Raw genomic sequence first — 9504 nt, 5'->3', positions numbered from 1 at the left:
AGATGGTGATGCTGGGAAGAAAAGGATTGGTGCAGTACAGTGTTTTGGTGACGAAGGCGTGAATATTTAAAAAGGGTGTAGGAAATGTAGGAAGTGTTGAGGATTAGAAGGAAGTAGAGATCTGGCACACTAAAAAATTACCTAACTTAACCTAACGTACGCCATCCTAACGTAACCTAACCTAATCTGCCCTAACCTAATCTAACCTAACTTAACCTAACCTAACCTAACCTAACTTAACCTAACCTAACCTAACCTAACCTAACTTAACCTAACCTAAGCTAATCTATCCTAACGTAACGTAATCTAATCTAACCTAACCTACCCTATCCTGCCCTAACCTAACCTAACCTAACCTAACCTACCCAACCCTAACCTAACTTAACCTAACCAAACATATTCTAATGAAACGTAACCTAATCTAACCTAACCTACCCTAACCTACCCTAACCTAACGTATCGTAAACTAACCTGACAACGTAACCAAACCAAAAACCTAATATAACCTAACCTAACCTGATCTGACCCTCTCGAGTTGGCGGATATTGATTGGAAAAAAAAAGCCTATATAAGCAGCTGTTAGCATCAAAATTCCGAGTCACCTAATAACAACTATACGTAAAAAAAAGAAAAGAAAAAAAAAGTACAATGCGAAGACCTTACCGGGAGCGAGTCTTTTCATCCTCCTTTAGGCGCCAAGGGAAAGGTATATGAACTCTTTGGGCTGTTTGCTCTGGCTGAAAAGTTCTGGGACCAAAAATTGCGGCGCGTGTCCCTCAATGGGTGGTATCTAGGAAAGGGGAGTGAGGGACGGGAGAAGAGAGCTGTTTGTGGCTATTTTTGTTGCTGCGCCCTGCTTGATGATGGTGGTGGTGGTGAGGGTTAGAGGCCGGTCCACCACCAGCCAAGTATTCGCTGATAAGAGTCCCGATGAAGGCTACACGTGGCATTAGGAAGCTGCTTAGAAATGAGGACCTTCGTTAGTGGTATATTCGTGGTTATGGGACTAGTAATCTGCAGTCTCTCTCTCTCTCTCTCTCTCTCTCTCTCTCTCTCTCTCTCTCTCTCTCTCTCTCTCTCTCTCTCTCTCTCTCTCTCTCTCTCTCTCTCTCTCTCTCTCTCTCTCTCTCTCTCTCTCTCTCTCTCTCTCTCTCTCTCCCCTCCCCCTGAAATTCTCTGATCTGCTGACAGTCTCCTTACAAAGCCGAAAAATTAACAGATTCTTGACTAATCCAAGAAGTCAAGATAGATAGGAAATATAAGTGGTAGTGAGCGAAAGTGAAAGGTTTGTTATTCGACCAGTAAGCAAGACTGCCACGTGTGTTAGTTAAGTAACTGAACATGTAGTGCACGAATGAACACTCCTTTCCTACTTTCTCCATACACACACACACACACACACACACACACACACACACACACACACACACACACACACACACACACACACACACACACACACACACACACTCCAGTAGATGTTAGTGCTTCAAAGCTTTCATTGTTCATTTTATTAACTCCTATTTCTTTTTTCTCTTTTCAGGTGAGAGTTTGTGTCCCGTGGTGTCCTTTGTGCCCCGCGAGAGTGCCCTTCCATCACAGTGTCCAGGGGCACGGCACAGGTATTCCAGTCACTTTCTCATCCACAGACCTGTTGTTAATTTCCGCGAACTCTTTCTTAATCAGGCTTGTGTTCTTGTGCCTTGACTTACAACGGGACCATTTTCACAGCACCAGAAATGATTGGTCGGGTTCTCACTTTTTTTCCATTAATGATTCAGAAGCTTTGTTAAATTATCCCTAGAATCGTGAAAAAAAAACACCCCAGTAACTTTATTAAGCTTGGGTTTTTAAATGCTTCTCAACGGGGTCAATTTTACAAGCTGCAAAGATAATTAGTCGGGTTCTCACGATGTTTTTCCCCATTGGTGATACGTAAGTTTTGTTACACTGTCGCTGGAATCGTGGAGGAGCACCCCTGTAACGCCCAGTAAAACCTGTTAGAAGTGGTTGAGGGGAAGGACGAAATGCTGAGAATACGGACTAAGGTGACATGAGAGATTCTGTTAAACCTTGACGGCACCGAAGCATTCTGGAATATTCATGTGTACGTGTGTTGGGTGTCGGTTTTTCCAAGGAATTCTGGAAACTTCTCACATTGTCCCTGACGTGCATGCATTACACACTCACTCATATGTTCTCCCTAACACATGACACCAACTCACTCTAACCCTGACGTGCATGCATCCCACACTCACACGCTGCCTCCTTAACACATGACACCCCCTCACTCTGTTCCTGACGTGCATAGATAGATACGTAGAGACCACAGATTCTTGAACAAACAAGGCAAAAAGTATATGACAGACATTATAGAATTAAGCTATACGTGAAAAAAAAAAAATCTTTAAAACATGGAATTAAATACTGACCATACACTACACACTCACAAACTCAGACGCCATACACTCGCATGCTCTCCCTGACACATGACCCTTGCACAGCCACACAATCCTTCATGACGCCTAGACGCCTCCGCAGCATCGCACACCCACAGCCCTACAGCCCACCCTGCTTTGCATTGGGATGACGTCACCGTTGACTCCTTGGCGTCACCACCAGCACCGTGACGCCAATGTTCCCGCAGTCTGTCGCGCTGACGTGTTGGGGATATTTTGAAGGCACTCACAGCTGACGTCACGCGGGCCATGCACAGATGCTGACGTCAAGAGCGGATGCGCCTGACCTATAGCAAACGGGAAAAAAATATAATCTTGACGGAAATAACGTGGTGGTGCTGGTGGTGGCGGTGGTGGCGGTGGTGATAACAGGGTGCGGAGGGACGGGTAGACTGGCGCCCGTGCGGGACAAGGGTGAAGGAGGATTGAGGGGTGCTAGGGTGCTAGGGGAACGTTATGCCCCGACGCAGGATGAGGCGAGGTTGACGGGGTGGAGTAGAACGGATAGGGTGGAGTTTTTGATGGCTTAGCTTGGCTTATCGGGGTGGGGCCGGACGGATGGATGGGGTGGAGTGTTGCAGGCGGGGCGGGACGGGGCTGGACGGGGCTGGGCGGGGATAAGCGAGGCTGGCAAGGCGTCCCGTGCTGCGTTGCTGGGGTTATTCATCCCCCGCTGGCCGCTACGTCAAGTTGATGAATGAGGTCTCAGGGGGCAGCCGGCTGCTCCTCCCGGGGGGCCGTTAGCAGACGGGGTTGGGTGGGTGTTGTAGCGTAGGTCTGTGGAAGGCGTGGGGGCGTGTCTCCCAAGCACGCGTGCTGCTCGTCTGGAAAGTATGGGGTTGCCTCAGGAACAAGACGAAGAGGAGCTGGGTGGCTGCGTGGTGTAGTTCCTCGTGTGCGTGCGTGGGTGCGTGCGTGCGTGCGTGCTTGCCCACTGATAAGTGCTTGCAGTGGTGTTGCGGTGGGAGGACCGCGGCTGCCAGCACCACTCAGCCAGCCACCTTAACCCACATGCTAAAAATATTAAGCTGGGCTCAGGACGAACGGCTGGGAGCGCGATGTGTGTCTAGGTCAATGAGAGAGAGAGAGAGAGAGAGAGAGAGAGAGAGAGAGAGAGAGAGAGAGAGAGAGAGAGAGAGAGAGAGAGAGAGAGAGAGAGAGAGAGACTATAATAATAATACAAATAAGACGCGAAAAGCAGTAAGAATAATAGAGGGTAACATTGATATTTGACAACCTGGAATTTATGTAATATTACGTTAGCTTGCGTATGTTATCCTGTGGTTTCCACAGGTGTTCCATTAATCATAGCCCCTTGCACGCCACTGTGTGTGTGTGTGTGTGTGTGTGTGTGTGTGTGTGTGTGTCCCCTTTCTCCCCCATCCATTCATATCACTTGTCTCCCATCCTCCCAAATATCCAGGCCACTACAGAAGAAATTGCGTGATACATGGTGGCAGGCCAAACCTTTTCAGCTACTTGGACGAAGAGCTAAAAAAAAAATCTTAAATTCTCATTTGTTTGTAGGTTAGTGTGTTTTAAAAGGCTTACTCCCGATGCTGCGTGTATTAGTTTACAAAATAGTTATAAATGAAGATTTCCACTTGAAGAAACGAGCAGGAAAGGATTAATGAATTCATTATTGTTTGTTTATTCTCCTAGGAAGGATGTAAAAGCATATTTCCAAGTAAATACCCAGGGAGTTGTATTTTCCCAAGGTATGCAATACATCCCGCGTCCCACAAAGTTTGAGTGTGGTGACCTGGGCCGCGCGTCGCTGGCGCTCACATACGCTTGGTTGTCTAGTTGCCAGCGAGGCTTTAGGGGGTGAGGGGCTGCTTGCTCGTGCTGGGCTGAGGTGGAAACTGAATACATAGTTTGTGGTTGAGTTAGTGAAATAATACACCTTTATATGAATGATAGGGTGCTGTTGGAGTGGTGTAGTGGTGCATTGTGTGTGATATCAGTGGGTGGCAGAGTGGATTTACCCCTCAAGTCAGCATCGAGGGAGGGCCTTGCTGCGGCGTCTGTCTTCCTCCCTGCGTCGGCTCTCGGTAAGGCCCTGTGTTTACTTCGTGGGATTGCATGCTTCCTCCTTGTGTCTGTGTCAGTGGAGGTGTGAGAGGCCCCTCCACGCCCTGCAGGTGAGGGTGGGTGGAGGCAGCGGCGGGCGTGAGGAGTTTAAAGGGTGGTGGCCAGCCCTCCTCGCCGCGTACAGGAGTGTATGGGAGACGGCTGGCGGGTGTGCCGAACTAACAGATTTTGGTGTGCGATTTTTACCATTTAGTTTTAGCAAGTTTCTCGCCCGCACTGGTGACACACACGGTCATGCACTGGTGGTGCGTGAGGCCTTGGTGCTGCTCCCGTGGTGCTGGCAGCCTCCACACCTGTCAGGGGAGGGAAGGAAGTAAATAAATTAGGCCTACCCTGTGGCATCACCCTCGCGGATGGCTGTTGTGCCCCCAGTCCGACCATAGCTGGGCCATAGACGACACCAGTAAGCCTCATGCTGGTGCTGCTGCTCTTTATTGTGTGCTGCTGTTGCTTTTTCTGCTGGTGCTGGTGCTGTTACTGCCCTCCTCGCACGCGGCGGCAGGCAGGGCGTGTTGCTGGGCGAGCAGGGCAGCAGGGAGGGATGGGTGCTTTAACTCGCGACGTGTGGAAGCTCCGGTCATTGCCATTGGGTACAGAGGACATGGTTCCAACGCCAGCCCGTGTGTGTGTGTGTGTGTGTGTGTGTGTGTGTGTGTGTGTGTGTGTGTGTGTCCATCGCGCCTCCCTCGTGAGGAGGAGCACCACTGCTAATGGAGGTGTGGGGTCGCTGGCATCGCCTTGAGCGCCCATCAGCCTATCACTCGTTCTCAAGATATGCCTGGCTCACGCGTACCCTGCTGTGGCTGCTGCGTGCTGTGTCGATACCTTGGCCGCAGAGTCATAAACCACATCCATTCCTTAGTCCTGCCGCAGTATAACTTCCCAGTGGGTCCTGTCAGGGTACACGGCGTGGCCCTGGCACTGGCCTTACTTTGTTCACGGGCCAGCTGGGTGTGACGGGGACGAGCTCTGCTGCACTGCTCTAGCCGACGAGGGCAGCTGTCGCTCTCCGTTGGGACCACCATTGTTCGCGGTACAGGCTACACGTCGCGACCTTCTTGGTTGTTATGTAGTTTCTCTCTCTCTCTCTCTCTCTCTCTCTCTCTCTCTCTCTCTCTCTCTCTCTCTCTCTCTCTCTCTCTCTCTCTCTCTCTCTCTCTCTCTCTCTCTCTGCTGCATTTGCTGGATGGTTGCAGTTCGTCGCTCTTTTTGTGTCCCGCGAGTAGGACGATAATGAGGGAACCACGGGACAAGGGAAGGAAGACCAATGCTTGGTTGTGCATATTACAGGTGTTGGTCATGCAGGCGCAGGTGGTATTTGGTGCAGCAGCACAGGGGTAGCAGATGTCAGGTTGGTGGTAGGCGATATTTTAAGACGGAGTGGGGAGCATTTTTGTGTGAGGGAAGGGAAAGTTACACAACATCTTACCGAGTGTGGTATATTGAGCACCTCAATCTAGCTCACTAACACTTCAACACCGACGCCTTTAGCTCACTCTCCCACTATCCCCCATCCCTCCCCCCCCCACCTCCATCACCTGCAGTATGGGAGCGGATTAGAAGTGACTGCCCCAACCAACGTAGTCTGGGAACACCGCCACCGGACGCTTCAGTAGGACTCTTCAGGGTCTCTGCTTCAGTCAATGGGTGAACTTACCGGCCGCGTTAGTCAAGTTCCAGGTATTGACTCATTCGTAACACGTTGCTTGCTGCCTTCAGTTTTTGTCTTGGAGATGTGCCCTGCTGGTGTGGGCCGTTCCACTCTGCAATGAAGGAGAGGAGTCTGCCAATGGTCGTATACTTTGATTCGTCTCCTGTGCTGTGGCCAGAACGGGCTGACTGTGGTGCTTGCCGTGCAGGTGGTCAGGGTGGGATGTCGTGGCCGGTGTGGGCTTCCATTCCAGGGTCAGGCAACACGCGGGCCAGGTGTTGGACAGAGGCAGCGTGTATGTGGGGATCCTGAGGTGACCGTTGTTGGTGTGTGGAGGCAGTCCTAGGCAGGATGGCGTGTCGGTAGCCTCCTTCACAGTGATGCAAGATCCTGTCTTGTGTAGGCCACGCTAGACAAGTGTATTTTTCAGGTATGACATGGAAAAGATTTCAGTTATTAGAAATTCTGTTTACGAAATAGCAGAAGTAACAACGTGTGACAAGGGGTGAGCTTGGTGTGAACGAGGCTTCCATCACTGCAGCGACAAGGAGTGTTATCTGTGGCCTTGTCGCTCTGGCTGTGAGGCGTGATGCTTCCTGGCAGACGTGAGCGGAGCGGGGAAGCACACACACACACACACACACACACACACACACACACACACACACACACACACACACACACACACACACACACACACACACACGTTGCCTAGAAACTTCCCTTTCTTCTGTTTGTTTGTTTGTACGTCAGGGAAAAGATAAAAATCCGGAGAAACGCGTGTGGGGTGTTGCAAGTCGCGACGACTGACCCTGACCTGGCACGGTTGACGAACGCTCAGCGGCACCGCGGCGTGCATGTCCTTCCGGTGGACCGGGATTCCTTTCCCGTCCTGTGGGGAAAGGGACGGGCTGGCAGCCTGGCACGACCCGATCACCAAGGGCCAGAAGAGAGGGGCGCAGGGTACAGCCACGCTCCCCGTCACGTAAATATGAGATGGGATTGCAGGCAGTAAGAGCGCGGCACGACGTGCTGTGCTGTGCTGTGATGGGCTGCAGTGCCTCACATCGTCACGCAGCCATTTTGCTCCGTGCAGCAGTAGATTCTGGGCCGGGGTCACGGACATCGATCCGCCGTAAAAGTAGCACGTATCTGCCTCGTAGGGAGTGGAGGGCTGTAGTCAGAGTTTTGCAGTGTCACGTGTCTAGAATATCCTGCAGGACACCAGACGTGGAGGGCTGCTGCGGCACACATCCTGTCTGGGGGAAGTTCCAAGGAAAGTGTATTTACGTGGGTGAAGGGAGGGAGGGAGGGAGGCCGGCCGGGCGGGCGGGCGCGGCGACAGGTGTGCGGCGCGGGAAGGCCCCTGCCCTCACTGTCACCCTCAGAAGCATCCTCTCCATCATATTTTTTCTTAATTTTCCTCCAAGCGGTAGCCAAGATATCAGCTTCCTTTGATAGAGAATGGTTATCATACTGAATACTACGAAGCTAAGTGACGAACGCTACTAGACGCCTTGCTTTGTGTGTGTGTGTGTGTGTGTGTGTGTGTGTGTGTGTGTGTGTGTGTGTGTGTGTGTGCGCGCGCGTGCGTGTGCGCGCGTGCGTGGTGCGCGCGTGCTCAGGAAATTAAACGTTTCTACGATATGTAAGTAAGCAGCAGATACAGGTATAGAGCTTGTTAAGCACCCTTTCTCTCTTTCTCTCTTGTCTCTGCTATCCTCTCGCCTCTCCCTGCCTTCTTGCCTGTCTGCCAGCCTGCCTCCCTCCAGCCCTCCCTCCCTTCCAGACACTTAAGAGGCACTTCTCGTCTGTGTTCCTGGCTTGAGTCTTATTGATTGTCCAAGCAGGTCCTGAGCACCGTCGCGGTCCTCACTCAGAAGGCCCACTCAGCTCCTAACTAATTCTCTCACGTAATGTATCGATGCGTGGGGCTGGTGACGAGATTACTCTTATTCATGAGAGATGCCTTCAATGCCTCCCAGACTCCCGCCGAGCCCCTTCCTCCTATCCTGTCAGGCTGGCGATTCCCGCACCCAGGTCAGGTGGCCGCCTCGCCTGTGGAGTGACGTGCGATGTTGGCTGCATTTTTCTTTTTTTTTTTCTTTTTACTATTGCTACTTAGTTATTTTAATTATTTTCAGAAGTTCGTTGTAATACGTACGTAGCATTTAATCTGAATTATTCTTTGAAGTTTACGAAAGAAAATTAGCAGACCATCGCCACGCGTATGATAAAATAGGGAGCTCCGTGCGGCGGATGATGTCTGAATCACGGAGACACCTGACGGTGACTCATGGCCCCCGCCGCGGGCTCGTCCGCCGTCCAGCGGGAAGCAGAGGGGCACCGCTGTGGTGTCTTTCTCTGGCGTGTTTTGTTTCGTCACTGAGGCGCGGTAGAAGTAATTCCTCTCCTCTCAGGCTCGCAGCAAGATACAGACAGACCCTCCAGACAATGTTGGTCTTCAGTATTAGGTAAAAAAGAACGAGCCCCCTCCCCTCCCTTACTACAGGATTCACTGGGACAGGGTGTCGAGTTATGTCTGGCCTTGCTTGCGCGGATGTCCAGCTGGCAGAAAGAGGCAGGGCTGCCACACTGGTGCAGGCAAGGAGATGAGCGGGTGCGGGATGGTCACCGCGTTAGCTGCTCTGCTATCACAGCCAGGGTTCATGTGTCGAGGTTTTTTATGACGCGTGAGAGACCTGCCAAGACAATAAAAACTCGTCTTGGCGCGTGTAATGTCGGGTCAGGGCGTCGCGGGCCAGCAGGACTTTCCCTGCGGCGCCCAGAGTGGCATAAGGATGTCCTGCCACCGCACATGCCCATCACACTCTGCCATTATTACATTGGCAAGCCGCGCCTGTGCATACGACAAGCAGCGGCCGTGGCCATGGGTGCCGGGGGCGGGGGCGCATGTGGCGAGGTTTTCGGAATGATCTGGGTCCCCTGTGGCGGCCAGCTCTGCGTCTCCCTCGAGGTGTACAGTTACAAGGCTCAGGCCCGTGTAACCTCACCTGGACAGTGCACGCGAGGGAGCCGCCGGGAAAAAAGACGTGAGCGAAGGGAGGGTCCGCGGGGATGTAAAAAGGTGGAGGGTGGGGGAGGGGGAAGGGAGGGAAGGTCAGCGGGAGATATAAAAAGCCGATGCGAGAAAAGAAGGGAGTGAGTAGCGTTGGTGGAAGAGAGAGAGAGAGAGAGAGACGAGAGAGAGAGAGAGAGAGAGAAACGGACAGGAGGGCGGCAGGAACGAAAGGACGAATTATCTGAGGACGCCCGCCACTGAGGGAGGAAGACCATAGA

At 51.9% G+C, this 9504-nt stretch overlaps 1 protein-coding gene across 1 annotated transcript in view; it reads left to right on the top strand.

Annotated features, from left to right (window-relative positions):
- Nucleotides 1-1518: 1518 nt before the first annotated feature.
- Nucleotides 1519-9504, top strand: part of LOC135104403 (zinc finger X-linked protein ZXDB-like) — a 90915-nt gene continuing 82929 nt past the window's right edge. Inside the window, exon 1 of the mRNA XM_064011806.1 lies at nt 1519-1622. The gene's annotated coding sequence lies outside the window, so the exon portion shown is untranslated. The remainder of the gene's footprint in view (nt 1623-9504) is intronic.

Source organism: Scylla paramamosain, chromosome 1 (genome assembly GCF_035594125.1).
Source record: "Scylla paramamosain isolate STU-SP2022 chromosome 1, ASM3559412v1, whole genome shotgun sequence".
In the NCBI taxonomy this organism is placed as follows: domain Eukaryota; kingdom Metazoa; phylum Arthropoda; class Malacostraca; order Decapoda; family Portunidae; genus Scylla; species Scylla paramamosain.
The sequence above is the reverse complement of the archived record's forward strand: the minus strand, read 5'-3'. Positions and strand labels throughout refer to the sequence as shown.